The sequence below is a fragment of the Myodes glareolus genome, chromosome 11 (assembly GCF_982192425.1).
Source record: "Myodes glareolus chromosome 11, mMyoGla1.1, whole genome shotgun sequence".
NCBI lineage: Eukaryota > Metazoa > Chordata > Mammalia > Rodentia > Cricetidae > Myodes > Myodes glareolus.
This window is the reverse complement of record NC_142036.1, coordinates 53,445,216-53,472,333: the sequence shown is the minus strand read 5'-3', so window position 1 is coordinate 53,472,333 and position 27,118 is coordinate 53,445,216. Positions and strand designations below refer to the sequence as shown.

The 27,118-nt window shown below is 44.3% G+C and overlaps 1 long non-coding RNA gene across 1 annotated transcript; it reads left to right on the top strand.

Moving 5' to 3' along the window:
• The first annotated feature begins 6,287 nt into the window (after nucleotides 1–6,287).
• LOC146892374 (uncharacterized) lies at nucleotides 6,288–8,392 on the top strand. Its single transcript, XR_015004332.2, has 2 exons — nucleotides 6,288–7,069; nucleotides 7,679–8,392. It is a non-coding gene; the product is annotated as an uncharacterized LOC146892374 (long non-coding RNA).
• Nucleotides 8,393–27,118: the final 18,726 nt, after the last annotated feature.

Here is a 27,118-nt window from a genome sequence, read left to right as displayed (position 1 = left end):
GTTAAGTGGTGGGGTCTGCTGAGGTAGATAAGGCTGTTCCCCTCCCACGACAATAGGGAAACTAGAAGGGGAGGTAGGCCCCCAGAATTCCATCAGTACCAAGTATGTGGTTCTGGTGTCCAAGAGAAAGGAGATGGGCCATCCTGATACCATGATGCTTACCCATGGCTCCCTGTTACAGAAGATGATTGTGGTTGGGTCAAAGGAGCCCTGGCAGTCTCATTCATCCATGGCCAAACCTAGGTCAACTTGGGAATTCCTTGCATGGTACACCTTGAAAGCCTGCTGGGTCAAGGGGCCTTTCTCCAAACGCCTAAGTTTAGCCTTAATGTCAGGGTAGCACTGAGAAAAAAAAAAATGAGTCATGAGTAACTGTCTGACTTCTGGGGTTTCTGGATCTGAGTTAGTATATTGTAATAGAGCTTTAGGGAGACGTTCCAAAATTGCGGAAGGATTTCCCTTCGTATCTTGAATGACCTCTGAGAGCTTATTATAGTTTCCTGGCTTGCGGGCAGCCTTGTGGAGACCTGCCAGAAGGCAAGTCAAAAACTGGTCTCTAGCTAAAATCCCACCTGGAGTGTGATAGTCCCCGTGAAGTTCCTGCTTAGGGACCACCTGTGCCCCTGGAGCATGGGTTGCGTGTGTTTGGTGAATCTTGTCTGCATGTAGTCTGGCCTGATCCCAAACTCGTCTGTGCTCTTCAGGAAGTAGGTTATTAGATAGGATCATATAGGTGTCATGAAAGGTAAGATTATAATACTGGGTAATATATTGAAGTTGTTTTTTATGAAAGTGGTAGAATTAGGCATATAGGACCCCAGTTTTTGTTCTATATGGAAGAGTTCTGAGAGGGAGAAAGGAACACGTACCCTAATCAATCCATCTAGGCCGGCCACCTCTTGCAACGGGAGAATTGCAGCAGACTTGGCTTGGTCAGGGTTGGATTCCATAGCAGCAAGTGAGTGTGTGAGAGGAGGGGTAAAGGTGGGTGCCAGAGCTGAGTGACTGCTGCAAACAGGCACAAGAGGAAGAATAATCCAGCAGGGCTGATGGAATAGTTAGTGGGGTGGGGGGTGGGGGGCTGAAGAGCAAGAGGAGGAAGGTGGCGAGGCAGTGGGGAGTAAAGGAGCAGAAGTATCTGTCAAGGTCAGGAAGGTGTGGATTCCTTGGCGGGGGTCCAGAGCAGTAGCTGAAGGAACAGGGGTGGGAGCTGAAGAAACAGTGGTAGCTGCCCACTGAGTCTGAAAAGGTGGGGGTTCGTTAGCTGGATCCAGAGCAGAAGTGGAGGGTTCTTCCAGTACAGATGGCACAGCCAGGAACATGTCCCTGCCTGGGACTGGCTCCTCTCAGGACCCATTGCCCCTTGCCTGCTACCACTTCAGGGACCTGCAGTGTAGTCTTATGGCCCACTGCTTGCTGCAGCTACTTGGGGATCTGCAGCATTTTACTTAAACCATAACACTAGTCGTCAATGTACCTGAGTACAGACCAAGTAGTTTCTGAATCTATAAAAATGATAGGAACCAGCCAGGTGGTGGTGGCGCATGCCTTTAATCCCAGCACTTGGGAGGCAGAGGCAGGCAGATCTCTGTGAGTTCGAGGCCAGCCTGGGCTATAAGAGCTAGTTCCAGGACAGGCTTCAAAACTACAGAGAAACTGATGCGGGAGAATTGTCAGTATTCTGTCAATCATATTTTAATAAAACGCTGATTGGCCAGGCAGGCAGTATAGGTGGGAAAACCAGACAGGAAGTAGAGGTGATGCAATGAGAACAGGAGTATTCTGGAAAGCAGGAAGCCATTCCTTCACTCCTGCGCAGATCACTGAAGAGGCAACATGTAAGCTGTCACAGCTGAGAAAGGTACGGAGCCATGTGCTAAAGTAGATAAGGATAATGGGGTAACATAAATTATAAGAGTTAACAAGAAGTCTGACCTAATGGGCCAATCAGTTTATAATCTTATGGAGTCCTGTGTATGATTTCTCTTTGGGGCATGCCGGCTGAGGGGTACCGGGCGGGACAGATACCCCAACAAGCCGGCCCTCATGTTACAGAGAAACCCTGTCTCAAAAATTCCAAAAAAAAAAAAATGACAGGGACCAGAGTCCATATACAGTTAGCCATACACAGGTCTTCATAGCACTGGAGGCAGAAGTATCCAAAACAGCAGTCTTACAGTTTTAGCCAGGCCCATATGGTACTTTTTTTCCCTGCGGAAGAAGGACATGGAAAAGACTGACCTTATTTTGTCCAGGCAGAAGTGGTGTAATCAATTCTCCAATGTCCTGCTGTTTGTCTACAATCTGAATCGGGTCCGGGCAGCAGGTGTTGCCCTGGGACATCTCGCCCAGTGGTCAGCGTCATCATAATCCAGGTGGAGACATCATGGTGCCCCATAATCCTTTTTGGAGACCTTGGGTTACTGCTAGGATCTCGGAGACTTTAGCAAATATAAGCTTTTTAATCATTATTTTAAATTCTATATTCTCTAGCTCTCTGAAGTATGAGGGCTGCCTAGGTATGTCTGATTAGACAAACTTTGTTTCTAGTTACTTGTTTTAAGTTTGACTTTGAAAACATATACAGGGACCTAAATAAGGCTTATTTCTGTAATTAATTATATCAGTACTTTAAAGATGACTGACTTGTATTTCCTAAAAGTCTATAGTAAGTTAGCAGCTTTTATAAGACTAGAACTTTACATTCTGTAATTACTTTGAATTGAGGCCAATAAAGAAACTGAACTAGTCATTCTGAGGGTAAAAACATAACAAGTTTGTGTCCAGCTGTTAATGCTGTCTCCTGGGAAAGCAAGGAAAAGGTCTCAGGGCAAAGCGGTAACAGGAGGGAACCTAGGGACTAGCATTGCCCTTGACAAGTTCTAAGGCACCACAGCCACTGTTAGGGTAGAGCCACGAGTGAGTTCCCTTTTGCCAGAGTTAAGGAGGGTGACATCCTTTTCTTTGCGGGGGGGGGGGGGGGGGACTTTCTCCAAGCAACCTGATGGAATGGGAGCTTCATCTGAATGCCTGACCTTGGGAGAAGGACTTTGTAGTTTTATCTCTGTTAAGTATGAGCATTAGAAAACAACAATTTTTCAATTGAAGTTTTTCTTAGTATCAATACAAAAAATTTCATAACTCAGTTTATCCAAACAGCTTAAGCTTAGCAGAATTAGCAAAGACAAGGAGGTTAGATGTACTTCCTTAAGTCTGAATGGACCTTGAGTAAAGAGAGACAATTTTAAGTCATTGATTTTCAATATTTTAACACTTTGATCTTTTAATATAGTTTTCCATGTTGTGGTGACCCCCGATTACAAAATTTTTCCCATTGTTATTTTACAACTGCAGTTTTGTCGTTGTTATGAATCTGAATGCAAACATATGACATGCAGTCGTTCGTGATCCTAGTCTACCCCGTAAGATTTTTTGTTTTGTTTTGTTTTTTAACCACCAAAGGGTCGAGACTCAGTGAGCTGAGAAACTATTTTAAGCCCTTTGCCAGACTGCTTAGGTCATTGTTTTGCTGCATTACAAGAAATGAACAACCCAGTTTCTGGTTAACATTTTATGCTTTCGGCTATGACCCTAATTTTTAGCTTTTTATTAAGTTCAAACTGTTAAGATTTTTAGGACCAGCAAACCTCTCCACTGATGCAGTAATCCAATTAGACAAGATCAGACCAAATTTAAAAAGGCCCAGGTTTAGTGGACGCCATCGCTCCCCGGTGGCGCCCAGGAAAACACGAAGAGGGGGAAAGGAGAACCAGAATGACCGCCAGAGAGGGGAAAGGGGAGGCCACGCGTTTATTCTCGTGGTGGGGGGCAGTTTAATAGACTGTGGGAGTGGTTTTGGCCTTCCCTGGGGAGAGGTCACTGTTTGGTGGGCCTTCTTGGAAGTAGAGTTTGGATTGAGGCAACTCCCAGGGCTTGAAATTGAGTTTTCTGCCCAACATTCCAAAATGGATTCTAGGGGGCTGGGGTGAAACCCTCAACTAAACATTGCAGACTCTTTGTATGTAAAGGGGTGTTAGGGAGTGAGGTGATGCTTCCAAGCAAACATTCCAGACTCTTTGGATAAAGGGGCACTGGCTCAAGTCTGGCTACTTCCTGTGGACATGGGGCGATGTGGGAGAGGGGAGAGTTGGGAGTTGGTAGGCTCATGCTCAGCGAAAGGTGTGACTGGAGAGGCATTCGGTATACTGCCATCTTGGAGATGTCAGGCATCTGTTCCTTGAGGGAGATGAGAAGGCAGGAGGCTAGGAGAGGAAATATTGCTATTTCTTATCTTGTTTGTACTGACAAAGATGAGTGTGCCAGGGCGAGTAGCAGATAGGCCCTTTATTGTGCCATCTTGGAAAACTGGAGGGTGGCAGGTCCTAACTGCTGGACAGACCAAATCTCCTGAATAGGTGCCCACTTGAGCCTGGAGAGATGGTACCAGCATGGGTGTCCCAGAAGCTTGGCAGCCAAGGGAGTGGTGAGGATTACAGTGTGAGATCCTGTCCTTGAGGTTCAAGAGACCTAGGAACTAGCTGTTTGAGGAGTACTCTGTCCCCTGGGGAGAGTGGGGCAGGTTCAGGGGCCTTTGGGTCCACTGGTGTGGAGTTAGGGAGACAGCTGTCAGCATATGAATGGAGAAGGGACCACAGAAGCAAAAGGTAGGGTAGGTGCCCACCAGTGGAAGAGTTTCGGCTGGAAGGTAGTGATTAAGGAGAAAGGGCCTGCCATAGAGCACACACACACCAAAAAAATAGCTTTTATTGAAAAAAAGAATAGAGTTAGGGATGTAATTCGGGGGTTGAGTGCTTGCCTAGCATGCACACTGCTCTGAGTTTAATCCCAGAACACAAAGCAATAATAATAATAATAAGAGAATAAAAGGTAGAAAATAGTATATCAAGAAATCACCCATGTGCTCTTCTAGATAAGATAATTATTGAACGATTTTTTTTTAGCTGCAAAAATCAATTTCTTAGACTATTAATTGGAAAAGTTATTTTGTTCCTAGTCATTGTCTCAACACATCTTACCATCAGGTCCAGATCTTCCTAAAATCAGAAAGGTCCCTTCCTGATGCATCAGTATTGACACATAGTAAAACAAAACAAAACCATCCACTGCATCATAAAGAGGATAGATAACCCCACATTTGACTTCCATGTGAAATGATGTCCTCACACCCAGAGGACATTAGTCTTCCACACTGTGGCTGCTCCAGCTCTGGGAAATCATTAGAGTCTAGGTAGTGAAATTGTGAATGCACCTTCCTGTATCGCCAGTTAAGGTATTAAACCCTTATTTTGAAGCAGTAGCTTGCTTAGCCCAGAAGAGCAGGATAGAATCTAGGAGATATTTTGGCAAGAAACCAGCTATGATCAATGTTCCTTATACTAAGCAACAAATTAAATGATTATTCCAAAATAGTGATTCTTGGGCAATTGTGTTTGCTCAATTTCAAAGCCAGATTAATAATCTTTTCAAGCTGACCCATTATTGAAGTTTACACAACTGTATTTATTCATTTTTCCTAAAACTGTAGCAAAAGATCCTTTAAAGGATTCTTTGCTAACTTTGAACATTTCTAATTTTCATTAGAAGATGGCTCTCCTAATGGGAGGTTAATGATAAAGGACATGCAGTGTAGACAGAACCAGCTTCAGCTCAGATAGTTGAGCTTCGAGCTGTGGCTATGGTGTTTCAACACTTTGCAAAACAAAGCTTTTAATCTATATACTGACAGCTGATATATTTTTAATGCTCTTCTAATCCTAAAAACCATCCCTGATATCAGGACTAGCAATAAGCAAGTTAAGATGCTATTCCAGCAGATTCAAGAAGCCATACAACAAAGAAAGTTACCATGTTTTGTAGTACGTATCAGAGCACATTCAAATCTTCCCGGTCCATTAACTGAAGGTAACGCTTTAGCTGATAAATTTACAAAAATAGTCGCTCCATCACAGGTTGAGCTTGCTCAGCAGTTGCATGCTTTGCACCACCAAAATAGTCTAAGTTTATGAAAGCCATTTAAATTAGCAAGGGAAGCTGCTCGCTAAATTGTTAAGCACTGTGAGATGTGCCCACAATATTTACCTGTACCTCATTTGGGAGTAAATCCCTGAGGACTGCTTCCTAATCATATATGGCAAATAAATGTTACTCATGTCTCTGAGTTTGGAAAATTGAGGTATGTGCATGTGACAATCGATATTTGTTCAGGATTTCTGATGGCCACTGCACAAACTGGGGAAACTGCCAAGCATGTAATAACTCATTGTTTAAAATGCTTCTCATATATGGGAACCCCAAAAATAATAAAGATGGATAATGAATCCACATATGTTAATAAAGCATTTCAGCAGTTTTATGCCCAATGGAATATTCAACATAAGACTGATATTCGTTATAATTCTCAATGGCAAGGAATTGTGGAGCATGTTCATAGCTCCTTGAAAACAAAACTTCAAAGGATAAAAACAGGAGAATTATATCCTCAAACACCACATAATGCCTTAAACCATGTACTGTTTATGCTAATCTTCTTGAATGTGGATGTCAATGAGCCATCATCAGCAGACAAATTATGGCATAATGGCGCAAATGAGACCTTCACTGAAGCAAGGTTGAAAGAGCCTTGCACTGTAAGATGGAAAGGACCTGACCCTGTATTAATTTGGGATCAAAGACATATCTGTTTTTCACAGGATGAGGATCAAGTGAGATGGCGTCCAGAATGTCTGTTTCAGTGTGTTCAGCAGAAGAACACCAGATCTGATGACATCGTAGTTATTAATGCCCCCATGGCAGAGTCAGAATGAAAATCCATTGTCCTACTTTTCCTGACCCCACAGAGAAGAATGCCTGAGCCACGGGACCAGGTGCCACCATTCTATACAGCAGATGCCATTCTGCTTTGCAGGATGCTGGACTGCTTCCAGACACTCAGGATCCACACAGCTTCTGAGACCTTGCTGCAACGGCTGCAATAATTACAGCTTGTTACAGTCTGAATCCTGTTTTCCTTGAAGCCGGACTAGAAATACAGAACTCAGATTGCCATGAGGTATTTGCTGTTGAAACGTTAAGAGAGCCTGAGAACTGAGATCTCAATTTTCCCCTCAGGAGAAAAAGGACTGAAAGCCCTCTTCAGATCAGAGGAGGATAGCCTAAGGGTTTTGTCTGATGCTCAGAGACTGGGGCAGTTGCTTGAAACCAGCATTGCATTTGGACTCTCACCCACTACAAAAATCTTTTCTTGTCTTTTGGTTAGAACAGATTTAACAGAATCGTGATTTGTTAAGTTGTGTTATGAGATTGAGCTGTTAATGCTTTAGTTCATTATAAGATGTTAATGATTAGAAAATTTCAGAACATGTCTAAGAAAAGTTTGACATTAGCAATATCTACTTTAAGATGTTAATGATTAGAAAGTGTTTAGAACTTGTCTAAGAAAAGTTTGACATTAGCAATGAATTCTTGAACTTTATATGTTAAAACAATTTAGAGTTTGATATAAGTGAATCCTCTAGACCAATTCACAAGTGGGCATTCCCAACCCTAGTGATCCTCTATTCCTTTAATAAGGAGATATATTAGCTATTGAAGTATGCATAGCACAAAATATTATCTGCTTCTTTTATCATTAGCTAATTCTAATGAACTCTCTTGACAGAAACTTGGCTTGAAGACAAAGAGCCCAGTACTTTCTTCCTTAAGCCTTTGTTTACAGAGGTCGGCAGTCAAGAATGGACTTTGATCCTTTACCCCCCAGGCACCTAGGACATGGACTTGCATGAATGAGAATGCAGGTTCCGAAGACAGGTAAGACTGGGAAGTGAAAAAGTGTTCATCCCAAGGCAGATGTGATCATCTGTCCTGTTGCAGAAGCACAGGCTTTATTAAAATTAACTTAAAAAGGGAGGAATTATGGAGACCCTAAGAGGCTAAAGATCAGAGAGTTTGGGAGTTGTTTTTAGTTCATTCAAAGTTATTGTGCTTCTAACTCAAACAAAGTTCCCACATAGTTGTAAATCAGAGTTCTGTTCTCTCAAGGCTATTGTCAACAGGTATGGCTAGTTGCCAGACCTCATGCTCCTAAATACAGTATGGAAGTAGTTGTTCCTGCCTAAAACAAAAGTCTAAGGATCCAACTACGTTTCAGTTCCCTTTATGGAAAGAACTTGGATTCCACACACGGAGTGGTTTGCCTACAGAGTGTTTGTTTGGTTTTGGGTGTGAGAGAGAGTGATGAACGTAACCCGTGACTTTCAATTTGTGTGTTAATTCAGTCTTTGTTTTGGGGTCAGGGCTATATTAACCTCTTGTAAAATAGAACACAGGTGAATTTTTAGTACTCACTGAAAAATTCCCTCTCATTACTGTCCTACATGTTTCTACATTTTATTGTTTTCATTCGCGTCTTTGTATTCTTTACTATATTTTTAAATTCCCATGCCTCCACTCTGAAGAAAGGTATTTTTGTCAAGGCTGGTCCCCAACATAAATCTCACAGGGCCTGAACCCTGTCAGGTGAGGGTCTTAGACCCTGGACTAAGAAGAACACCCAAATACACCACCATGGGAGAGCACAACTGAGTCTTAGCTGGTGAAACTCAATATCCCAGGGATCCAAGAACGTTTCGGAGCACAGAGGCAGCCTGTTGAGACAGAGACAACGTAGGACTGCAGAGAAGATCATCAACATACTGGAGAAGCATGCTAGGAACAGTGTCAAAGTTTGAAAGATCTCAAGCCAAAGTTTGGCCAAAGAAATGAGGGCTGTCCTGAAAACCCTGAGGGAGAAAAGTCCATGTAAGCTGTCTGGAGGACCAGGAGTAAGGGTCCTCCCAGGTGAAGGCAAAGAAGAAGTATGAGTCAGGGTGTAAAAGGGTCGGTTAAGAAGGCATCTTTTAGGTCCAGAACAGTAAAGTAGGAGGTGGCAGGAGGACATTAGACAGGAGATTGTATGGGTTGTTAACCACTGGGTGAACTGGAATAACTGCTTCGTTTATGAGGCAGAGGTCTTGAACCAAATGGTAAGCACTGGAAGGCTTATGCACAGGAAAAATGGGAATGTTTCAGGGTGATAGGAATCGAAAGTCCTTGAGATAGGAGGCAGGTGATAATAGGCTTAAGACCTTAGCGGTGGGTTTCAGGAACAGGAAACTGGGTCTGGAAGGGAAGGACAAAGGGTCTTTAAGGCTAACTAGGGCTGGCTGGTGGTGAGTAGCAACCACAGGAGTGGAACTATCCCATACTTGGGGAGCTACTAGATCAGGAAGGGTAGGGACAGGATAGTCTGGGATATGAACCTGTGAGGCTATTAAGGTCAGAAGAAAGTGCGATTCAGGAGAGAGTATGGGGGCCAAAGTGAGTGAGTCCCAAAGCGGCAGAGAATAACTCAACCAAGTAGAGATGTGGGGCAAGCAGGCATGACTAGGAAAGAATGAGAAGAATCATCCTGCAAGAATGCAGGGCAGTGGAAGAATCTTAAGTGGGAAGGAATGGGCCCTGTCTACCCCCATGGCTGAAATTGGTGAGGGGAACATAGGACCTGAGTGAGATGTTAAAACAGAGTAGGTAGCCCCCATGTTCAAAAGAAAAGTAATGGACTTACCCACTACCTGCAGCATTACCCTGGGCTCGGAGAGGGCCATGGAAGTCACCAAGTCTGGGCCATGTCAATTCTCCACCAGGCTGAGTAGTTCAAAGGCTGGCACAGTCTCACTTTCCAGTGTTGGAGAGGCTGAACCTTTGTGGCATAGCATAGAAGATAAGCCCACATGGGGGCTTGTGATTTCCAGTGTCCAGGCTGTTGACAGATAGGGCATGGCCTCATAGACCATGGCAATATCATGTCAAATGGCCATTTAGGCCACATTTGTAGCAGGCTCCTGGTGAGGTTGACTTAGGCTGAGCTCTGGTGGAATGGAGCCTTGTGGTCAACTTCCCTTGTCTCCCCCTCCTGGGGGTCCCAGTGGACTCAGGGCAGCTGCTAGGGCTTGGATTTGGAGTGTTGCCACCTGCTTCAGCCTCGTCTGTCAGGAGGACTCAGCTGCCCCTTCTCGGGCACTAAAAACTTTAAAGGCCATTTTCACCAACTCTTGTATGGGGATTTGGAGACCCTCCTCAGCCTTTTTTATTTTATTTTTTTTTAATATCTGGTGCTGACTGAGAAATGAATTGGGTAATCAGATTTCTAAAAATAATGACTGGGTTTTTTTGTCAGTTTTTCCGAGACCATCTTCATACCCTAAAGGAGGCAGCAGACCATGATGTGCCACCTCTGTTGGCCGTTTGGGCCTGGTTGATAATCTCAGTATGGTTCTGTGGCTGGCATGGTCAATTCCCCAACAGGGATTACACTGTTTACTAGGTGGGTCTGGTCTGTGTACTGTTTAGCTGCTGCCTGAATTTCACTTTGCTCTTTAGGAGTGAGAGTAGAGGTCTGGATGGCATAGAAATCATGCCAGGTTTTAACCTAATCATAGGCCTGGGATAGATAGCGAAACTCCTTAATATAAATAGAAAGATTAGCAGAGAAGGAACCAAACCAATTTTCTATTTGAGAGAGGTCTGGAAGAGAAAAGGGAACATGAACTTTAATAATACCATCAGCTCCCGCTACCTCCTGGAGAGGGCAGAGAAGGGCAGGGTTATGGTGAGACCTGGTCTGAGAGGAGACAGGGGAGGATTAGGAGGGGTTAGCCCAGTGTATAGGAGGAATCCATGAGTGTGTTGTGGCATGGAGGGGTAGGGGGAGGTGGGGGGGGTGGGAAGGAAGGAGAGGAGGGGAGCAAGGTGGGTAAGGAGGAAGAAGTTGGCCTTTAAACTTTTCTTTGGCTAGGGAGGGAGTGGGGAGGAGTGGGGAGGAGGAGGAATGTGGAGAATGTTGCTCCACAGGGTTGGGTAGTCAGGGTTCCAGGGAGTAGGGGAGGGACCAGTGTCCCTGGCAGTATGGCCATGGTGGAACTTTCAGGGTCCCAGTTCCCAGATATTCAGGAATCTGGAGTCATCATGACCCTGGCAACCAAAACCAGTGCTGTAAAACACTGCTACTGAGGGAGGGACAGGAGCACAACACCCAGAAACCATGGATATATGAAAGTTCTGTCCACTTGTCCCCATGCTGGCAAAAGTTTTCAAAATTCTAGAGGATGGAAAATTCAAGAGTTCTCTCCAGTGGCCATCAAGTCCCATTGTCAAGGTCATATTGAAGCCAGATCTTAGAGCATAGAGAGATTAGCCATTCAGAACCGATGGTACCCAACAGTCCCAATTTATAAAGATTTTATAGAAGGCAGCCCAGGGAGCGATAGAGGATCCTGCTTTGAATTGCAAGAGCCCATTTTTACAAGTCTATGTTAAGTTTTGGAACCCAGTGTCTACCACAATGCATCCACCGTGAGAAGACTCTTGAGTCAAAAACGGAGGGGTATGAGAAATACATGGGTAGACGTCTCCGCCCCACACAATCTCACCTCAGTGAGGACTGGCTCACCGCTTGTGGGGTCAGGTGCCTGGCACAGCCAGGACTTCAACAGGACAGCCCGAAAATTCTATGGGTCCTGGTCCCTAAGGGCATGTACTTGAAAAAGGGGAGCTCACCCAGATGAAGCCAATCCTAGCCTGGCAGGGAGCACGGGCAACAAGAGCATTTTCCAACATGTAGCCCTGGGCCCGTGGGAATAACAGCCCCCCAGTGGGTTCTCCAAGTGTTAAGTTTTTCTGGACCAACAAACCTCTCCGCCAACACAATAATCCAAATTAGACCAAATCAGACCAAATTTTAAAAGGTCCAGGTTTAGTAGATGCCAGTGCTCCGGGGTGGCCCCCGGGAAAACACAGAGAGGGGAAAGCAGAAACGGAATACTGCCCGAGAGGGAAAAGGGGAGACCACGTGTTCATCTCTGGGGGGCAGTTTAAATGGCCTATGGGAGTGGCCTTGTCCTTCCCTGGGGTGGGGGGAGAGGCACTGTTTGGTGGGCATTCTTGGAGTTGGAGTTTGTATTGAGGCAACTCCCAGAGAAGGTAGCTTGAAATGGAATTTTCTGCCCAACATTCCAAAGTGGGTGCCAGGGGACTGGGGTGAAGCCCCTAGCAAAACACAAACACTAACAATATAAAACATTTTATTAGCACAAATGTCCCATAGTCTAAACTGTTTTTTTTAATTAAAATCTCTTAAATGTCTTCCTGCTATATCAAAAATAAAGTACCTCTTTCTCTCCATTTCGACGGCATATACATAGCCTGTCTTTTAGATCACAGCCTGCTCTGTTTCACTGTAGCTGGCACTCCTGGTGGCTATCACCTGGCACTGGCATGTCTAAAACTGTTAAGGTTCATTCTTATAGCTGTACATTCTTGGGACTCTAGTCCTGCCAGACATTTGTAAACCTCAGCTGTTTCCTGTGATTCCTTTATGTCTTTATAACCATTATCACCGGGGTGACTCTTACATTAACAAAGTCTAGCTGACAGAACTAGGTACATATTTTGAGTATAAAAACATTGAAGTGCAGCTTTAATAATTTAAATCATATATATATATATAAATATATATATATATTTGTTTTTAGAACAGGACATGAGTCAATAGTCATCATGCAAAAATCTATCCCAATCCAAACTATCTTGAAGATCAATTATTGCCTCCTAGTTAGGCCCACTCCACATGGTCACCTTTAATCAAGATGATGGTGAAATCACGTGGCATCCATTTGTTTTCTAACTCTAGCAAATTGGCAATCGAAAATTTAAAATGGAATCATGTCTATGGTTTCTTTAAACCTACCCATGCATAGATTTTAAGTTATCAACTGCCAGTTTTACTAATTAACTTTTAACTAGTTTTATTTTTAGATTTTAACAGGTTTTTGATCATATCTAACAAAATAAGCTTATACATCTGAAGCTACAGAGTATTCACATAAACCAAGCCCAATTATTTTTTTTTACTGTTTTACTTTGTTTTCTTCCCCTAGTCATTGTGTTGGGGGCTCAGACTGAGAGAGTGACAGAGAAAACTTAAAAATAAACATGGGTCTAAGGAAGGAAGAGCCACAATCCAACACTAGAGCCAGATTTTCAAAAAAGAACAGTATAAAACAGTCTGAACATTATTTATATCAAAAAGTCATTTGAATTTCTGCTAACCCAAATCCAGTAACCAGAGCCCAGAGATAAATTCTGAGGTCAGGTGATGATGGAAGATACAAGATAATCCCACACTAGTTCAGAATTATGTGTAATAAAGGGTTATTTATCTAGGGAAGACTTACAGATTACTGTCCTAAATCACAGTCCTCTGTGCAAACGGGGGGAACAGGAACAGAGTCTAGTAGCTGGAAGTGAGAGCTGGAAGCAAGCGAGCGAGTGTATGCTCAACAGCTGCATTTATAGCATAAGAGATCACGCCCAAGTGGGCTGGTATCTTAAAGGCTATTGGCTGAAGGAGCGGAAGGAGCTCCCACAGCAGCCAGGCCCTTAACTGTGGCCATAACAGTGATGGGTGGCAGAGACAGCAAAGATATTCAAGCCATTTCTGTTTCAGCTCTGTGCGTGCAAGAAAACTTACGTAGACAAACTTTTCAATAAAACAAGCACATTCAGTATTTGTAGGGATGAGAATCCCATTCTGGCCGTCTATAACTTTTTATATACCTTTAATCTGTTTTTTCCTCTCTTCATTCTATCAGTCTCCTGCCTTCTCCCTTGCTTTCTAGACAACATACCAAAGTTTTTCTCGCTTTTTACTAAGTCTTTTTCACTTTACAGACAACATAAAAACTCTTACCAAAGTCTTTCTTGTGGTTTTCTTCAGTAGTATATAATACATTGTATGGCTGCAATATTTTAAAAAATAACAGAAACATGCATATACTATAACAGAAATAGCTTTAAATTTATACCACATAAAATCTTGTACCACCTGTTAAGAATGTTTTCTAACAGAGCCTCTCTGCCGGCCCAAAGGAATCTAATCAGACCAAATTAAACCAAATTAAATGCTTGAGTTTAATAGCCAGCAGTCTCCCAGGTAGCCAGGAGCATGGCAGGGGAAAGACAGAGAAAACACACAAGCAAACCCAAAACCACATGTTCCTTGTTCCAACACTACCCTAAATACCCAGTGGACTCCCTGGAGAAGGGTCAGTGCTTGGCAGGCTGGTAGTTGGAGTCCAAGTGCTTGGCAGGCTGGGAATTAGAATTCAAGCACTTGACAGGCTAGGGTGACATTTCCAACTCAATATTACACCACCATGAAACATTTGAGACTAACAGAAGTCTTTTCCATACCCTAACCAATAATAATCTTTAACCAGCCCCTCTAAATGATGACATATTTATAACACATTGGATCTGAATGACCAAAGCATTCAGGAGGAGGGAAGTCTGACTATAGTGTCACCACACGACCACTGCAGCTTAACACCTACAGCCAGTGACTGCAACTCATTGCCCTTGGCCCATGGAGCCAAACCTTGGCCAGGTTTGTCCAGAAATCAAGGCTCATTGCCCCCATGGTAGGCCAAAGGAACCCATCCACCAGCATGGGAAGGGATGGGGCAGTATGCAACTTGAGGGAAAAAGATTGTTAACTTCTCCAGTCATAGCAATTAATCCCAGATTCTCTGTTCAGTGTTTGAAATCCTACTGGGGAATATCTACCCCCTACACCTGTGGCTGTCAACCTTGCAACATTTAACAACAAGCCTATATAACCCAGCCACTCAGTCTCACAAGTGTGCTACCCCGTAGCCTTGTGCTTGTATGGTAAACCTGCCCGTGTGGCCCCCACACTACAGTCAAGGCTGACTTCTGTCCATGATATGTTTAAGGTGGATAGATGTTATTTGTCTTATCCCTTTTAGGAAAATATACCCCTATGCCTATGGTCCCGTCTCTAAAGTTCTGTAAGTGACCCAATATCAAGATCGTGATTTGAGTCTGTCCCATCACGTCAGTCTTGTAAGTCAGAAAGAGGACGCACAAAAGACAAGAACAAAACAACACACAAAACAATACAGGAGTCCTCCTGGCGCCTGGAGGCAAAACTGAACCAACGCAACCTCAAGCTGTTTTAAGGGTACTACCAGCCTGGCTATGTACAGAACTGAGACGCCAGGAGCATCCGGCACATCTATCTACAGAAACCAGAGAGATCCACTCTCATACAGAAGGGTCTGGGGACATCTCCCCAGGTACCCCACCTGTGATCTTTCCACGTGCCCGCATGGGTCTTCTACAGGCTCCCACAGCTTCTGGCCTCATTTACAGAAGGATATGCAAACAGAAAGACATAAAACAAAGCTTCCACGCAGAAAGCTTACCAGCCAGCTGAATTGATGGGTGTGTGCTGGCAAGAGATCCTATCTACAACGGTTGGAAGGTTGGAACATTAGGAATTTCCTTTGGATGGTCTGTCACTGGGTGGTGCCTGGGTAGTCTCAGTCTGTGGTCTTTATTGGAACCAGGTGAGGAACTTCTTATACACATGTATAATAAGGCAGGCGCATTCATTGGAAGTAAAAAGATGGGACAGGCAGGGTTGAAGGAACAACAAAGCTGCTGGAGGAAAGAGTTAAAGCAAGATACCGTCAGTTGATGAGGTTCCTGGAGTTCATTAAGGTTTCAGCCTTGTGTCCCTAAAGAGGGCTCTCTGGATCCCAGAACTTGGTCCTGGTTAGGAAGAGCAATTCGGGGAGAATTAGATGCAAGGGGACAAGAAAAAAAAATCCCTAGTGATGCTCTTCAGCTTTGGAAAGAAATAAAAAACAGTAATAAATAAAAAGGACGCAGCTAAAATTACAAATAAAAATTATCAGAAAAGGCAGAACTAACACAAGAGTAGAAGAAAGCCTAGAGCCTGAAGATACATATTATCTATGTCTCTCTGTGATGAGGCTGAGGGTGTTCCTCCCCCTTGCAGCAATGTTGCCCCCTCCACCACCACCTCCAATTTCTCCCCACTCCTATAACCTATCCATCAAGGGCTGATGTGGGATTTCCCTCTGAATGCTATGAATATGTTTTGTTACCATTGTTTAATAAAGAAGCTGCTTCAGCCAATGGCTTAGCAGAGCAAATCCAGATGGGAAATCCAAACAGAGATATATAGAGAGAGTAGGCAGAGTCAAAGAGACACCATGGAGCTGCCAAAGGAGGCAGACGCCATAGAGCTGCCCAAGAAGCAAGAGGTAACAAATGACAAGCCTCGTGGTAAAATATAAAATAATAGAAATGGGTTAAGTTCAGATGTAGGAGATAGCCAATAAGAAGCCTGAGCTAATAGGCCAAACAGTGTTGTAGTTAATATAATTTCTGTATGATTATTGAGGTCTGAGCAGTCAGGAAACAAACAAGCAGTCTCCATTTACAAAGGGCAGTTCCTGACAGCATGGAAACTTTTACCTCTGCTTTGCTGCATTTGTTTCTGAGGTTGTTGGGGGTGGTTTATCACTCTCCACAGGAGAATTAATTCCTTCAAAGTCACAGTACAGGTTGCCCAGTCAATAGATGTACTGAGTCCTGGAGATCAGAGAAGATGCAGAAGGAAGGAGTTTCTCTTCTTCCAGTGAGGAAAACACCTGAATATTAGAAGCCAGAGCAAAAAGTTAAGGAATCACATACCCGTCTCATCTAAGACTCTTCAGGATCTGAAACAGGCTCGTGCTCAGTGTCGACCAGCTGCTCCTTTGCCATTGTCTCTCCTTGATGCTATTTCTGGGAAAGCTTTTCTTCCCTCTGATTGGAGGGTCTTAAAAACAACTCGTCTTACTTGGGGTGAATATTTACCATGAGAGACTAATTATTTAAAAAGATGTCAGGACCAAGCAATTAGGAATCAATAAAGTAGTGTGCCCATAACTTTTGAGACGCTGACCAGAGAAGGAACATATATGATGCTCAATGACAGATCACATACATACCCTCCTGAGGCTTATTTACAAATCGATACTTTGGCTTTACAGGCACGGTGTAAGTTACCAAATTCTGGGGCGAAAAAGGCAGAGGAACTTTCCAAAATTAGAGAGGGACCTGATGAGCTATATCAAGATTTTGCTTTCTCATGGGCAGTTCTTCCAATCAGTTAAAACTTTATGAAAAAAAAAAACAACTTCCTTTGGTGCCCCACTGCTAATAATATTATTTTTCAAGCAAAGATGATTGCATAACACTTTGGGTATGTATGTTCAGGTCTCATATGATAAAATATCAACCATTCAACATTCAAAGTTAGATAAATTACCCTCTTCCATTGCTGTGCAAATCCTGGCAAAGATTTTTGGCCTTTATTTCTCTGTCTCTAATTGAACTTCTAAACTGTGGTTCATAAGAATGCTACTGGGAATTTTTTTGTCAGTTATACTGGAAAACATGAGCTCCTGTAACAAAACAAAACCTGAGTTTTTAAATTAATTAATGTTATGTTCTGACTTGATTAGTGCTGTGTAATTATCCTTCTGTACACCATTTGAATATATGTCTCTATGGTTAGTTTAATAAACAAGCTGATTGGCCAATAGCTGAACAGGATAAAATTAGGTGGGAGAGTCAAACTGAGAAGAATGGGATGTGGAAGGGTGGAGTCAGGGGAGTTGCCAGCCAGATGGAGAATGAGTCAGACTCACAAAATGAGATATAGGTAAAAGCCACAAGGGGAGCACATAGATTAATAGAAATGGGATAAGTTGTAAGAGCTGGTTAGTAAGAAGCCTGAGCTATTGGTCAAGCATGTATAATTTATATTAAGTCTCTGAGTCAGTTATTAGGGAAGCAGCTACCAGTTATTTGGGAGCATGCAGTTAGGACAAACAACTTCAGTCAACAGACTAGGCCATGATACCCAATTTTTGTTCAAACATCAGTCTAGATATTGCTGTGAAGGTATTTTAAAGATGTATTTTATCATTTAAATCAATGTTACAGAATGGCAGAGACAGACTAAGCTCTGTGAATTCAAGGTGTGGTAGCACATACCTTTAATCCCAGCACTGGGGAGGCAGAGACAGAGGGATCTCTGTGAGTTCAAGGACAGCCTGGTCTACAGAGTTATTCCAGGACAAAGATATACAGAGAACCTGTCTCAAAAAGTAAAAGTAAAAATAAAAGAAATAGAGGTTAAAATATTGCTGCATAAAGATGAAAAATACACAGAGAATCTTGATACTGTATGCTATTATGCTCTCTTTAAATTGTTTGAATGCTGAGGAGGGAGCAACAGCTGCTAAAAAGATATTTACTTATAATTGCTGCTGACCTAACCCAAGATAGGTATTTTGAAAATACCTTGGCTTCAAAACTGAAGTCAAAAGGTATGTTACCTTGGAGAAGAGATTTTACTTTTGTTTCCACAGAAAGTGAGAGGCTGTGGATTCATTCTAAGTTAAGAAAAACCATCTTTTTTTGCGGGACAAAGAGAACAGGAGAAGGCTAGGAAGGAGGAAGCCCATTCCTCCATTCCTGCCCAGATCACAGAGAAGCAAGATGTAACCTACCCCGCTGGAAAAGGTACTGAGCCACGTGACTAACATAGATGAGAATAATGGGTTAATATAAGCTATAAGAGTTAACAAGAAGCCAGAGCTAATGGGTCAATCAGCTTATAACTTACAGAGTCCTCTGTGTTGTTTTCTTTGGAACAAACTAGCTGTGGGAACTGGGCAGGACAGAAAACACAAACAAGCCTGGCCCCTCATGTTACAGATCAATGGACTTCCAGTAAAGTAAATGACCTACCCTTCACAATGTGGGCAATTCATTACCAGTTGAAGTTTTATGAAAAAAACAACTGAGAGGTGGGGAAGAAGAGGTGATCTTGTTTCCATATTGCCTGTGGTCTCCAGTCACCTCACCTCTCCCCCTGACATTCCAGCTGCTGGTATGTCAAAGACTTTGGGCCTGCTAATTTCTTTAACTCCACCCCCACCATTTGCATATCAAATTACTTTTGTTTCTCTGGAATACCTTGGCTAATTACAAAGCTATTATAAAACCATATGGTAGCTTTTGCAATAGAGAAGAAAAACACAAACAGCAAATTTCAACTTCAGAAACTGTTTTTCTCTTGAATAAAGCATAATTCATCAATTCATGTTGGAATTTAGTTCTTTCTCCCACCTGTCTGTGTGCTACCCCCTCATATGTGTGTGTGTCTGTGTGTGTGTGTGTCTGTGTCACTGTGTGTGTGTCTGTGTGTGTGTATCTGTGTGTGTCGCTGTGTGTGTGTGTGTATTGGGGCTCAAACCTAAGGCCTTAAAAATTCTAGGCAAGTTCTCGACTGTTGAGCTCAGGTTATATTTAGCAAATCCATTTCGATCGTCATTAGATAACTTATCTATTATTCATATCATCTATTCTGCTCACCAGTGAGAGAGGACAAACAACAGCAGCCTTGGACTCCGCTGCTGCTGCATCTCCCCTTCTCTTGACGCCACTATAGAGTTTGAAAACAAAGTGTTGAAGACAAATGAAGGGTGGGTGAGCAAATGTGGGGACTCTGCTGAGACCTGGGTGCAAGTAACAGGCAGAGCAAAACAGCCTGGCTCTCTTGAAGTTTGTAATCCTTAAAGCTGATGAGGTTGCTTTGAAATAAACAAACAAGACCAGCCTCCAACTCATTACGTAACCTGGGTCGGCCTCAAACTTGTGATCTTCTTGCCTCAGCCTCCCGTACTGGATTACAGGTATGCCCCACCACGTCCAGCTCAACCTGACAGAATTTTAACTACTGAAGTGTAAAATTTCAATAATTAAAAGGGCAAAATTCAAGCACTAGCGACATCAATATGCAATATCACTTCCTCTCTGAACAAGGAAGTTACACAACCACAGGAGAAAACTCTCTTGTAACTCTCTTCCACTCCCCTTGTGGACAGCAGCTTCCTCCTCCCTTCTGCCACTTCTGGAAGTCAGGATGGTGACAAAGAAAGAATGTGACTGTCGTTCTGGACCTACTGGACCTACAGGACCCTTTCAAGAGCAGAGAAGACTGACTCCATGACACCTTACGACATGACTGAGAACACCAACTTAACTAGAGTCTCCTTAGCAACCGCAAAGTTCATCTCAGTGCTCGACTTCTGTCACCCTGCCACTCTGTCACCCTGCCACTCCGTCAGCCTGCCACTCTGTCGTCACCCTGCCACTCCGTCATCACCCTGCCACTCCGTCGTCACCCTGCCACTTCGTCACCCTGCCACTCCGTCGTCACCCTGCCATTTGTCACCCTGCCACTCTGTCACCCTGCCACTCCATCACCCTGCCATTCATCACCCTGCCACTCCGTCACCCTGACACTCCGTCACCCTGACACTCCGTCACCCTGACACTCCGTCACCCTGCCACTCCGTCATCACCCTGCCACTCCGTCACCCTGACACTCCGTCATCACCCTGACACTCCGTCATCACCCTGACACTCCGTCGTCACCCTGCCATTCGTCACCCTGCCATTCGTCACCCTGACACTCCGTCATCACCCTGACACTCCGTCGTCACCCTGACACTCCGTCACCCTGACACTCCGTCGTCACCCTGACACTCCGTTGTCACCCTGACACTCCGTCGTCACCCTGACACTCCGTCACCCTGACACTCCGTCGTCACCCTGACACTCCGTCGTCACCCTGCCATTCGTCACCCTGCCATTCGTCACCCTGACACTCCGTCACCCTGACACTCCGTCACCCTGACACTCCATCGTCACCCTGACACTCTTTCGTCACCCTGCCATGGCTCGTGCTCATGGCAAGAGCACCACAGACACAGAGAGCGTTGTTCTCTTGCTGGTCCTACCTACTCCCACAGGACTGTCAGAGAATGCTATTCTTGATTCACTTCGACTAGAAACACTTCACTGATTTTTGCTAAACACCTTGAGGGGACCAATGCCCTTATTTTTCAGGCATTTCTAAGAAAGAGGATTTTCACTGTGGACGCCCCATGAGGACACAGTTAGAGGGCAAGATGGGCACAAATCACATTCAGATGTGATTTTTCTGGGAGACCAGCAGTATACCTCACTGATAGCGTATACAGTTAGCTACGGGGGGGGGGGGGCGCTAAATTCAGCCCCTAGCATCAGAAAAAGATAATGCGGAGAAATCTAATTCCTGTAATAAAATATATGTTCTGATGTCAAAGTCTATTCCAAAAAAAAAACCTAAAAATAGGCTATGCTGGCTCACACCTGCAGTATAAGCACTTTGGAGGCTGAGAAAGGAGGGAGGCTGAGGCCTTCCCCAGTGCTGAGGGAAGCATTCCATTTTGCTGACTGATTTCCTTTTGTTTCTATTTTGAAGTATTTTTTAAAGAGTATTACTTTTGGTACCTAAGGGTTCTCAGAGCTTTAAGGGTCCTAAGGGTCCTCCCCTTCCACTCTCTGATCCCACTGAAAATCTGCCTACTCACCTGGCCAGGAAGCATCCTTCTCTGGAAAGGTCTGTGCAAGCGGCTGTTCAACCCACGCTCAAGTCCCTAATCCGCCCTGCTGAGAACCAGTGTTCTCGTGTTGCTTTCAAGGCTGATTGTGATCACCCGCTTAAGACTCCTTGGGAAGGGCTGTGGAGGCAGAGGTAGGTGGATCTCCAAATTCAAGGCCAGCCTGGTCTACAGAGTGAGTTCCAGACAGCTAGAGTTGCTGCACAGAGAGACCCTGTCTTAAAAAAGAAAAAAAAGGGTGGGGGGGGGGGAGATGGAGATTGGCTGGAAAGAAAGATGGCTCCGAGGTTAAGAGCACTGACTGCTCTTCCAAATGGACCTGGGTTCAATACCCAGCACCCACGTGGCAGCTCACAACTGTCTGCAACTCCAGTTCCAGAGGACCCAATACCCTCACATAAACATACATGCAGGCGAAAAAAACTAATGTTCAGAAAATAAAAATAAATTTTAAAAAAAGGTGTTGGGGGGGGAGTCCTTAAGAAGTTGATGCCCTTTGCATGGGGGTCATGGGAGAGGGTTGAAGGGGAGGGAAGCAGAGAAAAATGTAGAGCTCAATAAAATAAATTTTAAAAAAAAGTTGACATCCCAGTACTGCTGTCTCATTAGGAATACCTGCGATGCTCAGAGCTCGGTATAGACACAGCAAACAAACAAAAAAGTATAGCCCATCTCTAACTGACTTCTCCCCTTGCAAACTAAACCTCCCTGAACTTCTCAGTTCAATCGGATGACAGAATAAGAGTTGGCAGTGTTTTCTAAGTCGGTCTTCTCTGAGTGCTACTGAAAGACTTTGAACCAAGCAAGTTTCAGATAAGGGGCCTGCCTTACCAAGGGAACTCTGGTTTCTTGGGTGGGTGGGGTCCTAGCCTGGTTAATAAAATAGGAAGAAAGAAAGAAAGAAAGAAAGAAAGAAAGAAAGAAAGAAAGAAAGAAAGAAAGAAAGAAAGAAAGAGCTAGCCCAGAAGGAAACTTGAGAAAAAACATATTAGAGTTTGCAAGAAAAACAACAGCACAGGGGAGCTGAAAACCCCAGCATCCACCAAGGGAGGGGGGGAGACTGAGAAAAAAAGACACGCCTTTAAAGTTAGCCACAGATATCAGAGAAGCGGTGTGAAGGGCCGGAGATTCTCGTCTGTGAGGTCAGAGATTGCGCCCTACAACAAAGCACTAGACCAGGGACATGAGATTATAAATAGAGCTAGGTTGTTAGAAAAGGAAGCACACACCTAAGACTGGAAGCAGACTCCTGAAGGGAGGAAGGAGATTGAAAATACCTAGTCACGTGACATAGAGCCCTTCCCAGGACTGCCTCTCCTGTGTGGCTTCCCCAAGTCACGCTGCAAGCATGGTCCGTTCATTAGATGAAGCCCAGGTAAGAAAAGGTTGCTATGATGGTTAATCTTACCTAGGCTCAAAGTAACAAAGCCAGACGGAACTCTCTGAAGTCATAAGCAAGGTAAATCATTCCCAAAGTTGTCACGTGGATGAATAGGATTCAAGCTCATTACTTGCATGTATGAAAAGGTCACAGTTGAAATCCTGTGATTTACAAGATCAGTAAACACTGCTAATATAATTGTTAAACAGCAGCCTCACACACACACAAAAGCCAGCTGTGAATGGATCACATCTCCAAAATGATCCATACCACAGGAGATTCACAAATCAACAAAAATATTCAACCTCACTTGAATATTCTTGGTTCTAAGATCAATTCCCTGTTAACTGATAAAAATCAGTTCTCTCTTTTGTTTCCTGTCAGGAATCAAACTCTAACCTGGAGGTGTTTGCCTGTTGGAAAATTGCTCACACCAATCAGAGAGAAAATTCTAATAAGAAATATTTAACACATTTTACAAGAGAAAAAAGAAATGACAGAAGAAAGTCATCTTAGGAAGGATGGCTCCTGCTTGCACAGTCTGGGGTCATCAACTACCTGGCATGGCCAACACAAGATCACAAGCGTACTAAAGACATTATGAGGGATTTTTTGTAATTTTTTTGTTAACTCCATTGTGCAGTTCTTGAGCATGAACTTTGTGGATGACAGCATCATGCCATAATGTTAAAAAGTTGAACACAGCCATTTTTTAAAAGGACATGTGACCAGGTGTCCCATATCTGAAATTCCAGCACTCAGGAGAACAGAGGGGAAAGCCAGCTTGGATTACACATAGAGATCCTGTATCAAAGCAAAACAAAAGAGGAGCGGCAAAGTGTTCCGCGGGTAAAGCTGCTTATTGCACAAACCTGGTGATCTTGGCTTGATCTTCTGAACCCATGTCAAAGTGGGTGGGAAGAACCAGCTGCACAAAGTTCTCCCCTGACCTTCATGAGTGCACCAAGGGATGTGTGTGCAAACACAAATATGCAAGCACTGCACCTGTACACACACACACACCACCACCACCACCACCACCACCACCATCATTAAAGCTGAGCAAGTGATAAGAATCAGAAGAGATGTGTAGATCTGGATCGGGCCTCTCAAAGAATCCTTACTCCCCACAAACCGAGTTGAAACTCAGAGATAGATGACTAATTCTTGTCACTTACTCATCTGAACTTGCTAGTTTTGGGGGAAATTTTCTCTTTTCTTTGGGAAGGTAGACTGGAAGCAGTTGGTGGCTGAATGATCCCACAGAAAAGATGCATCCCAGACTGGTGTGATGGCTGTAACCTCAGTACTGGAGAAGGAGGATCTGAAGCTCAAGAGTCAAAGCTGAGATCCTGTCTTGAGACAAGAAGGAAGGCAGGTGGTGGTGCATACCTTTAATTCCAGCACTTGGGAAGCAGAAGCAGGTGGACCTTTATGAGTTCAAGGTCAGCCTGGTCTACAGAGTGAGTTCCAGGACAGTTAGGGTTACACAGAGAAACCCTGTCTCAAATCCCCACCCAAAGAAAGACAAGCAAGAAAGGAAAGAAAGAAGGAAGGTAAGAAAAAAAGAAAAAGAAAAAGGGAGAGAAGGATAGAGGGACAGAGGGATGGAGGAAGGGAGGAAGACACATCCTAACAACTATAAAAGAGTAAGGACACCATGTAAAAAGCAAAAACTGGCGAAAGCCAAATAAAGGGAGAGAGTTAGTTGCAGAGACGTCTCTGGCTCCCGAGGCTTTTCTCTCAGTTCTATGGCCCATCTTCTGCTCTTACAACTGACTGTTTTTGCTGCAGCCTGAAATTCTTAAATCAAAAAAGAAAAAGCAAATACACCCAAGTTAAAGATTCTGTAAGACTCGTGGGTTGATTGGCGCTTCCTATGGATGGAGAGTTGGAACCTTGCAGCCTTATTGACAAATCACAGGCTGCTTCATTAGCCCGTTAATAGCCATTTGTCCACCTCCGTGTCACGTCCAGCCTAACATCCCAGTAACTCTCTGCTGCATCCTCTTAGAATATATTACCAGACCACTTCCACCAACCCCGAAGGTAAGACCATCGTAGAGAGCATCCGGGACCCACAGTAGAGATCTTCCCTGCCCCACCCAAACTCACCTACCTAATGCTCCCAATGGCGCATTTCAAAAGTGCTCTGACGTACGCTCCTGTGGCCCTGCCAGAAAAACGTCATAAAACTGTTCCCACACAGGGACAGCCTGTGCTCCAAGGTCATATTCCCTCATATTTGGTCCCAGAGCAAACTAATTCTTGTTCCCTACTGAGGTGACACCTGTGTTTGTGTCTGTGTGATCAGTTCTTGCCTTTGGCGGGATTTCTGCACCTTTGTCCAAGTTCAGCTGGTTTGGATGAGGTGTTCTCATCACTTGCAGCCTAGACACCTGCTGGAGACAGCGCATCTGAACTTCATTTTACGGAAGTCGTGGCTGCAACCTTATTACTATAACTTGTTTTAGTTACGATTACAATTTCACCCGACCTTTTTCTTTCCTCTAGCACAGAGGAAATGTTTTCACACTAAAGCGTATGTGGTCTAGTCCATCTCAAGGAAGAACCAAAGCGTCTCTATCCCAAGTTCCCTTCTCACTGCGGATACGGTTTTCACGCTTCCCCTTACAGCAAACTTCAGAACTCATCCGCATGCGCTGTCTGCCAACTTCACGCCCTTCGTTTGCTCTCAGAGCTGTCGGGCTTTTCCCTGTACCACGGGAAACACTTCCGGCCTGTACCAAATGTCTGCCCTTGACACGTTCACTAGCCAGGGGTCAGCCCATCTGTCCTCAAGATCAAGGCGCTTGCTCTGTGCCTACAGGAGCTGGTTCCTTTTCAGCCTTCACTGCAGGCTCCTCTTCCTCACCTTTGAAGAAGGCGGGACCTCCTGGGACTGCTGCAACCCTCACCTCTTGCCCCTCTCTCTGTTCTATGCGCCAGTGACCTCTTCATTGTCTGTTATCCACCCTGAGGAGTCCCGGAGTGAACTGCCGGCGCTATCCTCACCCGCACCTCTACCAGTTTCTAACGCTCACTTCAAAATGTCTAAAATAGGAACCATGTGCCCCACTCCTGAGGTTTCCCTGCCCTCATCCGAACAGGCTACAAACCCAACAGGATGCGAAGTGGAAAATTTTGTGGCCACAGAGTTGGAAATGAGCACCAAGTTCCCAGGAAAGCTGCATTATGCAATCAGCACTCTAAAACGGGCTAGACACCTCCCTACATTTATTTATAGTTGAGAACCTGTTTTGTCATTCCCCAAAACGATCCCGACGAATCCCTTCCCACCCTTCCAAACTGTCCCTGACGGATGCTGTCAGAGTCTTGGGAAATTAGGGTGAGTACAGCCTCCGGCAAGTGTAGGCAGAGACTGCTCATTCGTTTCCATGCCGCCCAGGCCCAAATACAGAAACTATATTAATTCCAACAGTTTGGCCAATGATTCATGCCTATTTCCAGCTAGTTCTTATATCTTAAATTAGCCCATTTCTATTAATCTGTGTATCACCACGAGGATGTGGTGATAAGGTTCCAACCGGCATGTCCTTCTCCCTCAGGAGCTACAAGGATCTCTCTGAGTCCGCCTACTCTAGATATCTTTGTGTGCATTTTCCGCCTGACTTTGCTCTCTGTTAAGCCACTGGCCAAAAGAGCTTTATTCATCAATCAATAAGAAGCAACACACACACAGAAGGACATCCCACATCAAGCAAAAGCTGGGCTTTTCCTTCTTAGTGAAAAAGAAAGTGAGAGCTGCCCCAGGCCAGGAAGGGAGGTCCACATCCTGTCGGCTCCCTGCTTAGGCAGCAAGCTTGAGCAGCAAAAACAGAAAATAAAGTAAGACAGAAAAACTACTGTGGAACCACCCTTGGGACCAGAACAAGGTGTCGCAGGACTCTGAAATTCCTCCAAGCCAGGTGTCTTAGTCAGTGTTCTGTAGCTGTGAAGAGATTTCATGGCAACAGCAACTTTTATAAAGGAAAACATTTAATTGGGGCTGGCTTACAGTTTAAGAGACTTAGTCCTTTATCACTGTGGCAGGAAGTACAGTGGAAAGCAGGCAGACAAGATGCTGGAGAAGGAGCTGAGAGTTCCACATTAGGTTCTGCAGGCATAAGGAAGAGAGAGATGCTGTGCCTAGCTTGAGTTGTTGAAAACTTGAAAGCCCACCCCAGTGACACACTTCCTGCAGCAAGGTCACACCCCCTGATCCGTCTCAAGTAGTGCCACTCCCTAATAACCAAGCGTTATAATAGATGAGCCTATGAGGGAA